Genomic DNA, 20,193 nt, shown 5'->3' on the forward strand with positions numbered 1-20,193 from the left:
GTTATAATCTGATAAACATATTCAGTTCGAAAAGCATAAATCGGATAATCTAATAGCATAGATGAGTAAACCAAAACAGAATAGAGGAGATTAATGGGTAAGGAAAGTCTTATCTTTCAGAAGCTACTAACGCATTAACACTCCCTCTTAGCTTTGGAAGATAGATAAAGTAACATGTATCACATTTATTTTCCATAATGTCAGTCTCCAAGAATATATATCATCTATTCATATGATATGAAGTACCATCGGGACATAAGATACAAATACAAAACATCACTCTAAGTATGTGACCTAGAGTATCACCTAACCATGTGATATAAAAGATTCATCATTTCATTATGACAAGATATCACCTAAACACGTGATATCAGTATTGCCTTAACACACAATCCTTAAGGATAATTATAAATTCTCATTTTATCCAAGTTGTGGTATGTGCAAAATACACCTTATACAAATGTCATATCACCTAATCACATGATATGAAGTATCATCTAGACACATGATACAAATTTCCATCACGTCAATCTTGTGATGACAGGATATCACCTAAGCACGTGATATCAATATTGCCTAAACACGCAATACTTAAGGATAATCGTATGAGAAAGATTTAAATTTTCATCTTATCCAAGTTGTGGTATGTGCACTAACACTTCATATGAATGTTTTACCACAACACAATCATGGCTTCATCCATGATCCACCAGAGATCCACCATGATAACTAGTTTGGACATTATAAGATCGTCACCTTATAATGTCTCCATACAAGTGTTCATTATCTTGAGAGATCGTCACCTCTTAGATATGAACCCAGGGGATAAAATCCAAAATGTCCTGTCATGACAAAGAAGTTTACACATTAAATGTGCAAATACAGATTACAAAGCAAATTACCTTTCTATCATACCTAAACCTTTTCTGAAGTGATCAACCTTCACTCTGAAAGAGGTTTGGCTAGAATATTTGCAGTTTGATCTCCAAGGGAAAAAACCTTCCTACTCAAGCGAGAAACACCCAGCATAAAAATGTCTTCTTTATATATCAAATATGTCTAGCAATAATGCAAGATACAGGCCCAATACATGTTGCTTCACTCCTTGAAGGAAATTTCACAAGAACAAATCTGATTGGCCTTCTTCATAGGGTTGATTTTCTCTAACTAATATATAAACTGCTCTTCACATAAATTGAAGGGATCAGAGAATGGATTTGCATCTTCTATATATAAGAGGGAGGCACCCTTTCATGAGGGGTCGGTCCTCAATGACACCATTTGTCTCTTTACAAGGGTGGCCACTACAACATCAACACTCCCTCTTAGCTAGGGAGGAATCCTTGTTAATAATATAGCTATGAAATGACATCCATCATGGCTACTCCTAGAGGGTGGAACATGATTCATCATGGTACCCAACATGATGACATTCATCATGGCTATTCCCAGAGGGTGGAACATGGTCCTTCTCTTCAAACTTCTCCCTCACAAAGAAGAGTGTATTAACAAGGGCTTGCTCCTCAAACTCCTCTCTTACAGAGAAGAATGTATTAAGCAATGGCTTGCTCCTCAAACTTCTCTCTCACAGAGAAGGATGCATTAAGCATATCTTCATGATGGTATGGCTCCCTTTGAGCCTGATATCAACCTTCTGACCTCCTTGTCTAATGTTGCTTCTGATGAAATGTTTGTTGGCAATATTGCATTATAACAAACAATGAAAGATTGTTAGCATTTCTTAAGGATATTGAGAAGGTTGTTGATGATTATGGATATAACTGATTAAAGATGTTTTACTATCTTGATATTATTATTTTGTCATTGATGTCAAGAAATTGATTTTCTAATTCAGTATGATGTTGCCATATCTTTAGAAGTATGATATGAAGATTATAAAGAAGTCGGTAAAAGACACAGGAAAGAATATGATGAATAAAGGGGTGAATAAGGTATTCAATGGGTAACTACTACCGAGTCAGACAATGATGAGATCATGATGTTTTAGATTGTTTTAACATCATACATATGTTGTAAAATGTAAAGGTTAATACTATACTATGTTATCAGGCAAGGAACCTAGTCGGTAAACCCTAAGGTTATCACTATCGGTTAATGAAGGCAGAATGTCTACTGAGTGAAGTTTAGTACTCACCGAGTTGTTACCAAGTTGTAACCAAGCTATAACAGAATGCATTAAATGTTTGCATGTGGTATTTAATGAAAGAAGCTAATGAGCTGGAGCGGATCAATGATTGGTAAGCCATGGAAGAAGTTTGTTAACGAATCTAAGGCAATGGAAAGTTGGCATGAAGATCTACAGCTCAGATTGAACCGCAATACCCTGGCATAAGTTCCAAGACTATTATGCAAGTTCCAAGGTGGGGTAAAACATTTTCAGATCGAAAGATGCATTGAACTTGGACAAGATTGAAGATCTGATGGCTATGATTGATCATGGGAAATGTGATCAAGGAGATTAAGCGGTTACCTAATTGTTTATAAATAGGGAATTGTTGATAAACAATGTATGCAGGCAAGTGTATGCATAGGGATGCTACATAGTGATTACTAAGCACATAAGCTTGAAGACCTGTTAGAATAATAGAGTATAGAAGCCCAGCAGATAGACAAGATTAGTTCTATGTCTAAATTGTATTGAACAAATAAGAATCTGCTTTAGCATTTTAGATGTGAAGTTGCAGATAGATTTTTATTATTGTTATTTTGTGAAAGTGACAGAAAATCTCTTAACTGAGTGGACTTAACAGTCTTATATGTAAATCCTCTAGCAAGGTGACATTCTGATTGAGTGTTTGAAATCCTTTGACAAGGTCACTTCTAACAAAGTGAAGATCCTAACAGATCTGAGGGAAATCCCTTAACCAGGTCACATCTAGCAATGTGTTTGTAATCTTTAACAAGATTTGCTTTTAATCGAGCATACTCTAGAAGATTATATTTCTTAGTGGGTCTGAAATCCCACAGTGGTTTTTCCCTATTTGGGTTTCCACGTTAAATCTGGTGTTATGAGGTTTATATTGTTCATATGCTTTTGAGTTTGCATGTTTGACAGTTTTGGTTATATGACTGATATATATGTTATTGAGGTTGAATCTGATGTTTTTATGGATGATTAAGTTTGATGATTCACCCGCCCCCCTCTCATCTTGTTGGCTATTGGATCTGTACTTATATTAAGTATCAGAACTATCAATGTTAGACTCCCTCTAAATCTGATATCAACCATCTGACCTCCTCTTCGAAGAACTAGATCTCAAGGACAAACTGTATGGGTTCTTCTTCTTCGATGAATACTTACCACCATCAACTCAGTCCTATGACTGCAAGCATCGAGTTCTTTCTCCCTTGAATGAAATCTCTTATGCTTCTTGGTTTGTCCTTTCTTTATCTCTAAAGATCACCTACAAAACATGACTTATAGAACTCTGGCATGTACTTAGCAAATTCACCACTAGTAGCCTAAACAAGAGCTCCTATGGTCAATATTGCTTCCTCATAGATTGTTGCACTTCTACAGGCAAATACTTGTTTATAGATGGGAATGCGAAATCTTAGAATCTCCACTAAAGTCCCCTCCATATTCTTCCTGAATTCTTCATCACAAATAGTACTTCAAAACTCTATAGCCTAAGGAGCAACAAGCTCTTCATCACTTTTAATAGATTTAGTTGTGATTCTAAAGATGTTCTGCATGTAAGGGGCAAGTTTCTCATAGTACATTGATTGAAACAAGATGTTCAAATGTAGCTTGTCCTGTGCGGACACCTACTGACAATGTTGATTCACAAATAACACGCATAATGTAATTGCATGAATTAATAACTACATATGAAATTCATGATCATTAATCAAACATGGATTACTTATCTCTTTGTTTATTAGTCTTCCTCGCAATCCAGCAATTGTTCATTCCTGATTCTTTGCACTTGAAGATTTAGATCTCATTTGATGGTTGCTCTTTGACACACATACTTTTAGTTGTTGTGTTCATCTGACACAACCAGGATCTGTGAGATGTTGAGCCCATATGCCACGCATAGGACACTCAACAGTATCAATGTGGCATCGATCTTCCTCAGTAATCTTCCCAACCATGTATTCAACTTAGGTAAACCTGTGACAAGGTTTCCCATAGATGATAAAGCTCTATAATTTAGGTGGCCTAGTCTTCTATGCCAGACCTCATTTGCATTTTTTGCTTCATGAATTAGGGCTAGGTTGGCCTCTGTGCATAGCTCATACAAATAGCCTTGTCTTTGACCAATGACTTTAGCTTTCTTGATGGAAGAATGTCTTGGCCAAGCCAACACCTTGTTCTCCATGAAGGTTACTCTGTATCCGTTATCTTCTAGGGCTAATATGGAGACTAGATTTCTCTTGATGCTAGGGACATATAGTACTCCTTCGAGTTGCAATGATATGTCTGTCTTTAGTTTGATGGTGCAGGAACCAATTCCTCTAACTGGATGTGAGGAATCGTCTCTGATGGTTACTTCCTCATCATTATCCTCTGTCATGGAGTCTAGGACTTCTCTAAACCCTGTAATGTGTCTGGATGAGCCACTGTCAATCACCTAGAAGCTAGACTTATTTGATGCATGACTTGTAAGTGTTGAGTAGAGGACATAGTTCTAGGAGTCATCTTCTCTTTTAGATTTTCTTGCTCTGGCAAATGTGGCTTGTTTGGCTCTCTCTGGTCATTTTGCAACAAAGTGCCCGAACTTATCGCACCTATAGCATTGAATATGTGATAGGTCTCTCTTTGAAGTGTTCTTCCTTTGATGACCCTTCCTCTTCCTAAATTGCTTCTTCTTGGTTGTCTTATTTGTGTTAGGATTTAGAACTTGAAGGTCTTCATCTATGTTCTTTTTTTTTATTCCCATCTTGTTCAATCTAGATTTTTCTTGGAGACAATCGTCCCTTAATCTTTCAAACTTAGGATACTTGGACCTTGCACTGATGCCTTGGACGAATGTGCTCCATCCAATAGGCAACCCATCTAGAGCAATGAGTGTTAACTCTTTGCTTTTGATCTCATAATCCAGAGTAGCTAGTTCATCTCTTAGAGTTGATATCCGCATAAAGTAGGCATTGATTGTCTCCCTCGTGTTCATGGTGATATGATTTATTTCTCATTTTAATGCCAGAGTTTGACTTGCATTCAAAATCTCAAATGTGCTTTCAAGTGCTTTGAACATTTTATAGGTTGTCTGATGTTTTCTTATGATGGGCATTATGTTTTTTCTCACCCCATCAACTATTATTTTGATGGCTTTTTCATTTCCTTCAATCCATGTCGTTTTGTCAGGTTCATTTTCAGGTTGGTCATTTTTAGTTTGAACAAATGAATCCACTTTCTTCTCCTTTAAGATCATGTGGATTCTGAACTTCCAAGCTGAAAAATCATCGCCACCTCCGAGTCTGTCTTCGAATCTGATAGCACTGGCCATTAGAGAAATGTGATGTAGTATATAACCTTGTGTCTTAAATTGTTCACGAAATTGAATAGCCTCAAGTTCGATCAACTTTGCTCTGATACCATGTAAATGTTATTGAAATTTCCAATTTAAAGAACAAGTTATATGTAGGATGGTGTATTTAAAATTTTGATATTATAACTATGACAATAATATTGTTATCTTTCTTTTGCTGCAGGTAAGGAGGATGAACATGTATCGATTTCAGTGTCATCTCCTTTCTTTTGAATGATGTATATATAGTAAGGTTGCCACGATCAAGTGGCACCTTGATCGGACATGTCTTTTAGACATGTCTGACCAAGATGTCACTTGGTCGTGACTCTTACCAATAGCAACCGATCCACTTGGTGATAACTAATCGGTGCTAGTGTAAATGATAACAAGTCTATAAACATACCTGATAATGAATCGGTATCATTGCAAATGATTATAGATCAATAATCACACCTGATAGTGAATCGATGTCATTGTAAATGATAACAGATTGTTAAACATAGCTGATAGTAAATCAGTGTCATTGTAAATGATAACAGATTGTTAAACACACTCGATAGTAAATCGGTGTCAAAGTAAATAAGTATGATAACTTAATTACATTAGATCGATGCTTAACTTTGTTAAGCAAGTCGTCGATCTAATTCATCTTTATCAATGTCAATATTATAATCATGATCAATGTTATAATCTGGTAAACATATTCAGTTCGGAAAGCATAAATCAGATAATCTAATAGCATAGATGAGTAAACCAAAATAGAATAGAGGAGATTAATGGGTAAGGAAAGTCTTATCTTGTAGAAGCTACTAATGCATTAACACTATCAACAATTACTATACCAATTACGAATCTAACTTTGATTCCTTGGTGGGACACATAGAACCCATCGAAACACATGTTAACACCATCATGGCTAAAGGAGTTGATCCCCCTCCCATCACTCATAGACCCAGAATCACTATCCAAGGTGCTCCTCCTCCACAAACTTCAAACCAACTCTTCCAAGCAAAAATAGTCATTGAAGGTGTCAATCTTCAAATTCTTAGAATGACTGCAATGTTACCACCCATAGAGGAAGAGTAACCATCCAGGGAACTCCTCCCCCTCCCCCGCAACCCCCCATGTCATCCACCCATCGATATGATATCCTTGATTATCTTGGGAAAACTCATGCACAGATCTCCATCCTTGAGCTCCTCAAGATATCCCTCATCCATAAAGAGATCCTTGAGCAAGCCCTCCTAGGGTCTCGTATACCAAACAATATCATTGTAGACCAATTTTAGGCCTTATTGGCAACCTTCTGAGGCAGCATCACCTTGTGTTCACATCCAAGGACACACCTGTCGATGACCCTTCTCACAATAATCCCCTCCACAATGAAGCTATTGTCTAGAAGCAAAAATCAAAAGGGTCTTTTAAATGGTGGATCTGGCTTAAATCTTTGTACATACAAATTAATTAAACAATTGGGAAACTTTGAAGACTTTGTTGATCCATTTGGAAAGATCACAATAAATGCCTATGATGATGGAGAAAGAGTCTCCAAAGGCACAATCAAATTACCTCTTCAAGTGGGCTCTATAATTATGGAAACAACATGCCATGTCTTGGACCTTGATCTCCCATATAATATTCTTCTTGGTCATCCATGGATCCATTCTATTCAAGTTGTTCCATCCACCTACCATCAATGCCTAAAGTTCCCATTCAATGATAGAGAAATCACCATCCACACTGAGCCACAACCCTTCCAATATTGGAAACTTCTTGAAGGGAAGCACCCCTACCATCGTCCGCTCAATTCACCTGCTCTACCACCCCCATGTAATCCCTCAAATGTCACCTCCACTTCATCACGACTAGAGGTCAAGGTCAATATCATTGATAATGGTTGTGGAGATTACACCCTTCAAAATTCTCTCTATGTAAGTCAACTCCCACCTTCTCCCAAGTCATATGGAAAGCTGAAAGAAATCAAGAAACAAAGCAAGCCCACAATTAAGTGCAAGAAAACTACCTTTCAACAGTGGGGACAACTTGATGAAGAAAGCCTTGAAATCGATGTCACCTCTTGGTTGTATTGGGAGGAAAATGAAGCACCAATAGATATCCCCAAGCAAATGTATCTTAAGGTATTTTCCATGGTAGATAAGATGGGTTACAAAAGACATGATCTCAGACTACAAGAACAAGGAACCAAAGCATCATTTTCATCCATCTCTTACAAGCACAATAAGGGCTTGGGTTACTCACCATTTCCTAATATCACTATCATTGGTACCCCGACAGATCCTCCTACTAAAGTCAAAGACTATGATGAAGAGGAATTCCATGAAATGCCTTGATGAGATATTTTATGGTGCTTACATGAACACCATCACCCACATTATCCCTTCTACTCCATCTTAACTCCAACTTGTATACCCTAAACTTATTGATTGGGGCCAATGAGGATAGCCTATTCTTGACATTTATGGGGATGATGATGCTCTCCTCTCATTACTCAACGTGAAATACCTTGAGAACCACACTTCTTCCAATGGGATTCAGCTTCATCCAAAAACTTACTTTGGTAGTCAGGTCAACTCCCTTAGTCGCAAAAATGAAAAGAAAAAGAAAAATCAAAAGTCCCTTGGTGAAAACCTTTCCGAGGAACCTTTGGACACAAAAAAAGTAAAAATTAAGGACACGTCTTCTAGGGAACACCTAGATCATGCACTAGAATATGAGGGACTTGACCTCCCTACCATGGTTCCCCCACACAAGCAAAAATACCCTCTACTCATTGAAGAAATAGACACAATAAATTTGGGTACATAAGACACTCCTAAGAATGTTCTCATAGCCAAGTCTCTGATGGATCAAGAAAGTTAGAACTTTATGAGCTTTTTAGATGAGACAAAAATCAATTTCGCTTGGTCAAATGCTGACATACTAGGCCTTGATCCTGACTTGGTAGTACATAATCTTGTTGTTCATTCAGATGCAAAACTAGTTAAATAGAATCTACACAAGATGCATCCTCAGATTGCTCTCCTAGTCAAAGCAGAATTACAAAAGATGTTGGATGTTAGTTTCATCAAACCCATTGATTATCCAGAGCGGGTTCCTAACATAATACCTATCGGTAAACCTGTTGGGGGCATTAGAATTTATATTGACTTTAGAGACATTAATAAAGCATGCTCGAAAGTTGACTTTTCATTGCCAAACATAGATATGATCATAGATCTCATGGAAGGACATGAGATGCTCTCTCTAATGGACATGTAGCATCCTAAAATTTCACCCTTTGCAATTTTGACCATATTTTGGGCCCTCACCTTACCAGTCTCATCCTCAAGCTTGATTGGGCCCTGTTTATGCCTCCCCTATGCAACCAAACCTCATTGTTTTCATCTTGCACCTTGCATAGCTCTTAATCCTAGCCTAAATTAGGGCAGGACCAGGGTGCCACACCCTAGTCCCCACTAGGACTAGGGCACCACACCCTAGTCCTCCCTAATTGGGACCTATCTTGGCCCCTAGACCCTACCTCAATTTTGAGCGGGAACTTCCCCATGTCAATCTCTATCAGAAAATTAAATATTTGACAAAAGGAAATTATATAAAGAGATTTTCCCCTCATATTTGCCAATCCACCAATCATAAGGTGAGAGCATGACAAGGTGGAGAAGGCAAGGAGATAACATTCAAGAATCAAGCATTCAATCATTCATCATCTAGCATTACTCAAGGCTGCAAATTCTCCATTGGAGCAACATTACATCATTCATTTTCAATCATGTGTGTGTTAGGGTTTTCTCATGTTCATGTTATTTCATACAACAGATGTGATTACATCCAAGAAGCAAAGCGTCATTATCATCTTTTGCAGATCTGAAGGTATACCTTTCCATCATTTATTTCAAGTATTTGTAGTATTTAATTCAAGGTTGATTCCAAATTAGGGTTTGACTTAGGCAAACCCCTATTCCCAGTCCATTTCTTCTTCTTTATGTGTGTAGGAAATAGGTGTGCAGCTATACTTCTAGAATTAAGTTTTATTCGCAGAGATAGAAAACTCTTTTGATGTGCGAAAAGTTTGGAGGACCAAGTGGAGGGTGCCCCTATCTAGACACATGGTCCCTACAACTTTTGCCTGATTTTACAAGCATCTCCAAATCATCTCAAACTTCTCAGGTCTGGGTGCACGACTAAATCTTGAATCTATAGCTTGTTGTTTTGTCATAATCTATAGCTTGTTGTTTTGTCATACTTTATCTTCATTTCCAGCACTTTACTTATTCAACTTACAAAAGAGGGTCAAACACATCCAATTTCAACCAATCTACTTAGTATTCAGTCCTTACATCATTTAAGATTGGATCTAGTAGATTCAAACCCTCTTTTGAATGTAAAGTTTCCCTAAGTGAAAATTGGCTTAGTGATTTCCCCCTTCCATGTGGTGAATTTGCTTAGCCCAGAATTTTCCACTTTTTAGGATGGTTTATCTGGATACAATTAGATAAGGATCATTGAAGAAGATAAACACAAGACACCATTCACTACACCATGGTGTACATTTTGTTACCAAGTCATGCCCTTTGGTCTTAAGAATGCAAGAGAAACCTATCAATGCGCAATGACAACTATCTTCCATGACCTCTTACATAAGACAATGAAAGACTGTGTAGATGATATCCTAAGAAAGTCAAAAACAAGAGATGAGCATATTCCAGTCTTAAGGAAGATCTTTGAGAGACTCGAGAAGTATAAGTTGCACCTAAATCCTAAGAAATGTGTCTTTGGCATTATATCTAGGAAACTTCTAGGGTTTATAGTCTCTCACAGAAGCATAGAGGTGGACCCAACAAAAGTGAAAGCTATAATGGAAATGCCTCCTCCTAGGACATTTAGACAACTTCATATCCTTCAAGGGAAATTCCAATCTATCCGCAGATTCATTGCACAACTTGCAGACAAGTGTCACCCATTCTCACACCTCCTATGCAAAGATACCAAATTCAAATGGGACTACCTATGTCAAAAGGCCTTTGACAAACTAAAAGAACACTTGACCTTCCCTCCAATATTGGTTCCACCAATTCTAAGACAACCCCTTCTTTTGTACATATCAGCAACTATAGTGGCACTAGGGGCGTTACTAGCGCAGACAAACGACAAAGGTAAATAACATGCAATTTACTAGATCAACTGCACTCTTATAGGATATGAGCCCAATTATACCCCCAAAGAAATAACTTGGCTTGCACTAGTCTTCAACACATAGAAACTGGGGCATTATATGCTCAACAACAAAACCAAGTTGATAGCAAAAATTGATCCTCTCAAGTATTTGTTATCTAAGACTATTCTTACTGGACACACTACAAAATGGGTCATGCTCGTGAGTGAGTTCGACATTGAATATGTAGACTGAAAATAAATCAAGGGACAAGTCATAGAAAATCAATTGGTTGATGCCCCCTTACAAGGTGATCACCCCCTTATGACAAAGTTCTCTAACGATTGCATTATGACTGTCACCACATCTTCAAAATAGCAATTGTATTGTGATGGCTCCTACACACAAAATGGATCGGGGGTAAGTATCTTTCTCGTAACACCTCAAGGGGACTACATCCTGGATCCATACAAGATAGCCTTCGCATGTACCAATAATATAGCAGAGTATGAAGCATTAATCATTGGACTTCATCGAGCTATCCAATGGAAGATAACATAATTATAGGTCTATAGTGATTATCAACTTGTCATAAAATAGGTAAATGATGAATATAAGACAAAGGACGACATGCTACTTCCTTATCATAGCATGGTTGAGGATCTCAAGAAACACTTCACTCTCATTGAGTTTGATCAAATCACTAGGACAAATAACAAAGTTGTTGATGCTATGGCTACAATTGGTTCCCTCCTCCAGATGTCAACAAATAGTTAGAAGTGTGATTTCTTGGTCGAACAACTCCTATTTCCAGCATATGATGTCCTCAAATCCGAAATGGTGTACATCCTCATTGGTTCTGACTCCCCCTAGTATCAAGAAATGATATCATCCCTCCAAACCTCACTAAAACCTAGCAACAAACCTTCATCCGATGATTCGCTCGATATACTATCCTTGGTGACACCCTCTTTCAAAGGCATTTTGATGGATCCCTCCTAAGGTGTTTAAACAAAGAGGCTGAATGGGCACTACACAAAGTGCATGAAGGTGTCCATGGAGCACACTCAATCGACCTTACATTGGCTAAAAATCTCTTGCACACAAGATATTATTAGCCTAAAATGGAAGAAGACGCATATCACTATGTGAAGAAATGTGTTCCCTGTCAAAAGCACGGCGACAAATTTCATTAATCTTCTTAGGATCTGCAACTACTTATCACACCATGGCCCTTATATTAGTGGGGGCTCAATCTCATAGGTAAAATCCACCTTGCCTCATCTAACAACAACAATATTATAATTACTACCACAAAATATTTTAGTAAGTGGGTGGAAGCCATACCCCTCACCTTCACAACTGGCAAACAGATTTCCAAGTTTATCTTGAGCTATCTCATCTGACACTATAAAATTCTTAAGGTAATCATTACAGACAATGACAAACCATTCAAGAATCAAGATGTTAAAGAATTATTCAAGAATTTTTCCACCCAACACCACTTTTCCACTCCATATTACCTGCAAGGTAACGGTCAAGCTGAGGCTTCAAATAAAACCCTTGTCAAAATCCTTAAGAAAATAGTAAATGAAGCTGACCATGATTAGCACTTGCAACTCCATATCATCCTCTCAACCTACCGTACAAATATTTGCACACCAACAGGTGCCACCCCATATTCCCTAATCTTTGGTTTTGAAGTCGTCCTTCCCCTTGAGATCAAGATTTTGTCACTCAAGGTATCATTTTAGAAAATTCTCCCTGATGAAGAATATAGAGTTGCTAGATTGCAAGAGCTTGAACTCCTGAATAAAAGGTATCTCAATGCCTTGAAACATATTCGATTTATCAAAATCACCTATGGTTAAGCTACAACAAAAAGGTCTAAACCCGTGAGTTTTACATCGGTGACTTAGTACTTATGGAAAATTAAAAGAATCTCCAGGATCAAGAGAAGAAAGGAAAGTTTGAGCCTAACTAGCTTGGACCATATATGATCACTATAAAATATGGATCAGGTGCCTATCAATTGGCTACTCTTGAAGGAGATCCCTTAGATGAGCCTATGAATATCATGCATCTGAAGAGATTTTATGCCTAGTCTTCAGAGATTACTAGTTTTTCAAAATTAGAAAAAGAACCAAAAAAAAAAAAATCATAAAAATACAAAAAAATACAAAAAAAATAAAAATTAATTCGCCCAATAGTGAAAACCACTTTGTGGCACTATGGGCAAGTACCTTGGCAAAAACTTGGTTTCAGGTTTCAAGGTAAATAACCTAGATCCACCATCCTGCGGGACAAGATAACTCTTTTGAAGTGTTCATGAGCCAATTCCACTTCCTGGCATGGCGTATTCCACTCCTGCCCTCCCGCTTGGTATACATATTTTGACATGTAAGCCATTAATTGAATGCCTTATTCCCCCACCAAATGCATCGCTCACCCACTTTTCATTAGTGTTGTTAGGAATTAATTTGCCCTTAGTCCTTTGTTTGCCTATTCATTTTCATATCCATAATCCTTTCAAGGGCATCTATGCAGGATGTTCCCGGTTTAACCATCTATCCCCTCCCTACCCCGCCTCCATATTCAATTAGTGATACCAGGATTTATCCGCCTCTAGTCCATCATTCACTACTCCACTTCTATCAGTGCCCATCCACAACGAAATTTGAATGATTTCTAAATTATCTGCAATTAATAAATTCCACTCCCCCTTCCACTTCTCCTCATCCCTATGAGATGATTAGTCTTTGTCTGAACAATGAATAAGGATTGTCCCAATAAATTGATCTTTTATCCCATCACACTGATGTTTCCCTCGATATCTGAGCTTATCCCATCAAATTGAGCTTCTTATTGACTTGCGCATCATCCAAACACCCATCCACATGAGCTTAATCAAGTCTTCATAGTCAATTTCACATCTGCAACCACATGCACCTTCTAGTTGTTCTATTTCCTATTCAATCCTGTCAATAATACCTTTCCCATTGGGATGCATCCTTTCCATGTTTGACATCATCATCCTAGTCCTAGTCCTACTCTTGGCAAGAGATGTCAATTGGCCATTTGCATGGTTTTGACTTTTTGCTTTGATTTGCATATTTTTGTCCCATGACTACCCTATCTACAATTGCTAGGATCATTCTATATCTTGGTATGCCTTGGGTTGGTGTATACTGGGGCATGTTTTATGGTATGGCATGTTTGAGGGTCTCTCTTGTATGAACCTACGATCTTGTATCTACATCGTCATGGTGTTTACGCGACTATGTGCAAGGGATGCCTATTGTCTAAGAGTCTAGTCCACGCCTCAATTTTCACAACATCCCGATTCCTATAATCAGTGATGTAGATCATCCTTGGCAATATTAAAACTAGGTTTTCTCTCCATAAATAAACAGCAATAAATCACCTCCACTTTATCCATTCTATCTTGCATTTCATCCCATCCCTTTTCATTTCAAAGACCTTGATTTATTCATCTTTCCCCTTCTTCTATCATTGTATTATGTTAGGCACATTGCAAAAAAATATTATCCAACTAGCATTTTTTCATGTCGTTGCATTCTCATTCCACTAGTTACATATCCATTTTAGGCACATTTTATCATATTACCATTTAGGTTCATTTTTTATAATCATTATTACATTTTCATTATTACACTCCCATTATCATCCAGTTGCATTGTCATTTAATTCCATATTTCCTTAGTTGCATGTTTTCATCATAATCATTTATCATATGGTCATTTTTTAGAATCATTTTCGTTATTATTACACCATCATTGCATTTGCATTATCATGAAATTGCATTCATTCACATTAATAGATACATTCATTACAACTCATATTCATTTAGGGGCATTATCATTATAAGTTCATTTTCATTGCATTACATCTTTCATTGTAGGTCCACTTGATCATTTTTTAACTATACTCGTTAATTGCATTCATTTAATTACCATTTTCATTTCATATATATAGTTGCATTCATTAGACAATGCATTCATTTAATTTTCACATTTTGATGTATTCATTACACAGTACATTCATCTAGGATCATCCACAAAACAGTACATCCATCAAATCATGTGTACAAAAAGATCAAATCATGAGTATATTGTTAGCACTATTTCCACATGAATGTAATAAAGGCATGATATACAAAACATGAGTGGAAATAAAGGCAAATTACATAAGACATCCATGTGCATTGTATCCATATAGCATAACCATCACATCATCAATATGCATCATAGGATAAGCATAACCACCATGTAATAGATGAAAATCACATAGAATATAGACATACATCACATACATGAATCCTACATCCAAAAGCATGTTAGAACATCATATAACATACATATGCATACATATCACATCCATCCATCATACATCACAAAATAGGTCAGATCATATGAATCATCATATCTTAAAACCACAATCATCATCCATCACATATAAATAATAAAGTCCATGCACGGTCCATAATAAATACACATGCATATTGCTACTTGTAGACACCTAAAATTGTCATGTCTAATTAAATAAATATTTTTATTCATTTAATTATCTAAGACAAATTTTTCTATTAATTAAATAAATCTGTATTTATTTAATTAATTCATTTATCCTCTTCTAGCCTTATTTATCATTTAAATAAATTTATTTATTTATTTAAATTGTCCTTTTCCTAAATTAAATAAATATCTTATTTATGTAATTGATCCCACTTCTTCTATTAATTAAATAAATCTTTATTTATTTAATTAATTCATTAGCCTTTTCCATATATGACACATGTCATTCATCTCTTAATTCCTACACTACCTACCCTCTCATTATTTTATTATTTCTTTTACCTACCATCTAATCATAGCCGACCATTTATCTTTTACACCTCTTAATCTTATCCCTTCATTTCTTATAGTATCTTCTATATAAGGAGATGCTTCCTTCATTATCAACCCTATGAATCTATGCATCTTGATCAATTGACTACCTCACTATGCATTCAGCCCCGACTACGCTTTCGAACTTGCATATGCAATCAAGCCTACTTGCAACCACATTTCCGTTCTTTGTTGAGCTCTTGTGCACACATAAAATCTGAGAGCAAATATATCAAGCAAGATCAATGGAGATAGGAAGAATGGAGATCCAAACCCTATTGGAAATGTGATGGTATAATCTTTGTGATTTCATTTGATTTGCATTGTCTTAGGTAATCTTCATATGTTATACTGGATCTTTGTTGTTGTTAGGCTAGGGTTTTGTGGTTGAATTCATTTAGCTTTTCAATATTGTTTTATCCATTTTCACCATAAACATTTTGGCACGCCCCGTGGGATATGGATTTTTGTTAGATCTGTGTTTTTTGCAGATTTTTCTAACCCTATATTGTTGTTTTGTAAAACAATTTGGAGAATAACCTTGTGCAGCTAGGGTTTTGGACACAAAATCAAGATCTTAGAGAGATTTGATCATATCTCACAAACGTCTTGGAAATTTTGCACCAAATTTTTTGTGCAGGTTCAGTATCAAGAGCTCTCAAACAAAAATTCAGATCTATTAGAGCATATTTTAATTTTCTATGAATTTTTTATGAATTTTCATAAAAAATTAATTTTGAGAGCAAATGAGAGAATTTGTAGGATTTTCTTACATTTTTGGAAATCTCTCATAATTATACATAGGATCTATTCTTTGTGATTTTAATTTGGATGCAAAATATTTCCTAAAAAATTGGATCTTTAAAATTTATGGTTTTTCCTTATTTTGATCAGATCTCACAAACAGCTTCTAATTTTGGCATCAAATTTTTTGTGCAGGTCAGAAAAATTCAGTAAAAATTTCAGATTTTTTGGATCAAATTTTCAATTTATATGAATTTCGTATGATTTTTCATAAAAAATTAATTTTGAGAGCAAATTAGCGAATTTTTCAGATTTTCTTACATTTTTGGAAATCTCTCAAAATTATACATGGGATCTGTTCTTTTTTATTTTAAATTTGATGCAAAATCATTCCTCAAAAATTGGATCTTTGAAAATTAGAGTTTTTCATTATTTTACTCATATCTCACAAACTGCTTGGATTTGTTGCAGATATTTTTTTATGTAGGTTTGGAAGACCATCAGGACTCTCTAGTAAAAATTTTAGATTTTTTGGATCAATTTTTCATTTTATATGAATTTTTTATGATTTTTCATAAAAAATTAATTTTTGGAGCAAATTAGCAAATTTTTTGGATTTTCTTATTTTTTGAAAATCTCCTAAAATTTTACAGGTGCTCTTTTTTTATGATGAATTAGATCTTTGAATTGGTCAACAAAATGCATTGTTGAAGGCCCCTATTTCACAAAGGCTTTTGGATGTAAAATTTACCTAACTTGTGTGCTTGCAGGAAGGGGTGATCATTTGAAACAATCCAAACTACTAACAAATCTTTATTGCAGGACCTTGGCAAGGGTTTTTTATCTTTATTGTGTACCTTGTTCTCATAGACTAGCAAACACTTCAATTGGTGCACTAAAATTGAACCATTGTCTTTTGTGTCTTGAGCAATAGGCTCTTTTTGTTTCATCTTTAGAGGGTCTGTCTCCCCGTGTGGTCATTAGGACTCCTTGTGAGGAGAGAACGACCCAAGTGGTAGCGAGGAAAACCCACCTCTTCCGAACCACTATAAATAATTGTATTCATGGTGAAAACTATGGATAACGTGTGCTGATTAGTTCATACCGACACTATGTCTCCCCATAAACCCATTTGATCAAATTTATTTGATCAGTTGTAGGGCGTAACCCCTACTGACTGGGAGCCTTCTGTATTTACAGAGCTAAAAGTGTCACATGTATGGCCACACAAGCGGATGCCCTTACTAGCACCTTTTTGTTTTAGAAGCCAAAATCCTTCTAGTTGTTGGGGCAGGAGGTCAGACCTCTGGTAGCGGCCCACACACATACGGTTCTCAGTAGAGATACAAAGTTCACCATGGGGAGTTTTTGTGGGGACTAATGCTTGGCTACCCTGAGAAGTGAGTGCTGAGGGTGGAGCTAATGGGGTTAAGCATCTAAGTATCTGCTCTGAATAGCGTAGCCTCGGGGGAAACTCCATGTGGGATCAACAACTATTGTCTTGGCCAGCCATAAGAATTGTGCTTGACTTATTTTGAACAATCAAACATTCAAGACCAAACAGCAAAACATTGTGTCTTTTGTGTCTTCAAGTGTATGCAAAACATTCTTACATCAAACAACACACTTTTCTTGGAGTCATTTTGAGTCTAAACACTTGCAAACATTGAGTCCTCATCAACATTGTGTCCTCTTGTCATGAAAATAGTCAAACATTCAGATTTGGTCACAACAAACAACTTCACAAATTGGAAAAATTTACAGTCCAACAAACAAGAGCAATCAGTTTCAGAATTCTTGAGCTTCCTAAGCTATCTCTTCAGGTTTTCATCTAGCATTCAACCTATCTTTGGGTCTCACAAAGTCCATCATTGCTTTACACCTTACATTACATTCACATTTGTCTAAACTTGAGTCAAAAGGTCACTTGCTTGTCCTCATCATACTTTGTCAACACACTACATACAACAACATTTTGCTAAGTGGTCCCTCATCAAGGTCTATCACCTTTGGGTCTCATTTGGTCTTACTTAGAGTCAAGGTCAACTTACCTCATCAAGAGAAACTATCATCTCTTTGGAAGCCACACCTACTCTACTACATACATACTTGGTCTTACACTTTGGACATTGCAAGTACACCTCAGATTCATTTACATTCTATCCAACTCTTGGTCTTCCATACTCTTTCCATTTTCATCTAGTCTCACATCTTGGTCAAGACCTAGTTCATGGTTGAAACTCATTCCCAAAATTCTAGGAGAGAAGCTAAAGAGGCTCAAGAGTCCGCAAACATGAGTTCTTATGAGTATGACAATGATGTCTTTTTCAATTCTGATCATACTACATTACCTGACATGGATGCCTATAGAAACATTCCAAATGTTGAAAACATTGACACTACAAACAACAATGATACACACAATGACAATATGGACAACATTTCAATACATTCAGCAAAAGTGGAAGACTCCATTATGGATCCCCATTTCAATTGATTGGTTGAGGAAATAATGAGGAGAGATAGACAATACTTCTTACAAGTGATGGCACAAAGTGGAGCCAAGATCCCTCATGATTTTGACATGTTTCAAATAATGGAAAATCGACCTTTGCAACAAACTCACTCCAACATGGATCAAAGGAGGCCTAATAGTGGAGGCAATATAGGACCACATATGGTACCTAAATCACCATCATCTTTGTTTCAAAAACCAGAGGTCCCACATACACATGGTCAAGCATATTATACTCACCTTCGCAGACCATTATGGAAGCCTTATACAAAGAAATATGCTCAATCACATACGAATGCTAAGGACCTACCACCAAAGCAATTGGATATCCAAAGGCATGCTCAAAATTTGGACACAAGGAAACCTCGCATCAAATTTGGGGGCAACACACTAGAACAAACTCATGACATGCCTATAGAGTATGGTATACATGAACAAAGCAGATATTCCATTCCTCACCATGACTCTATACCAAGTGGTCCTTATACGCATACACAACATCATTATAGACCTCCTCCATATGAACATGTGTATGATCAATACCATCCATATATGCAACATGCTCATCCTCCACCCGGTGCCTCAAGCATGGGGTATGGTCCAAGAAGTCAATCTCCACCTAAGAACAATTTGGAGCAACAAATCAAGGACTTACAAAAGAAAATGGAGGACATAAATACACCGAAGCCAACATACACAATGAGAGACATATGTCCTTATCCATTTGACAAGAGAATTCCAATGCCTCCTTTTCCTAACACTTTGTGACACCTAAGTTTGATAAGTATAGAGGAAAAGGGGATCCTAAGGCACACATACGACAATTTTTCACAACTTGCATTGAGGTACCTTTAGAAGAGACATATTTGATGAGATTATTCCCACAAAGCCTAGGTGATCAAGCTATGGAATGGTTCTCCCAACTTCCACCTAGTATTAAGTCATGGGGTGATCTAGGAGAGGCATTTATTCAACATTTCTCATACAACATAGAGACAAACATATCAGTCACTACCTTGTGCAACACCAAGCAAAAAGATGGAGAGTCTTTTTCATCATTTTTACAAAGATGGAGGAATTTAGCTAGCAGATGCTCTTGTGAAATTCCTCAAAAACAAATGGTAGAGATGTTCACCCAGAATGTTAACAAAGACATTGGTTATGACCTAAGAAAAGCTTGTTTGCCCACCTTCAAGGACGTCATTGAAAAGGGCTTAGCAACAAAGAAGGTCCTAATTGAACAAGGCATTGTCAAAATATTCAAAGAAAACAAAGAGGATTTTAAAGGAAAAGACAAGCCAAGATTTTGGAATAAAAACAAGAACACAGTCAATGATGGTGTTGTTGATGCCAATA

The sequence above is a fragment of the Cryptomeria japonica genome, chromosome 2 (genome assembly GCF_030272615.1).
Source record: "Cryptomeria japonica chromosome 2, Sugi_1.0, whole genome shotgun sequence".
NCBI lineage: Eukaryota > Viridiplantae > Streptophyta > Pinopsida > Cupressales > Cupressaceae > Cryptomeria > Cryptomeria japonica.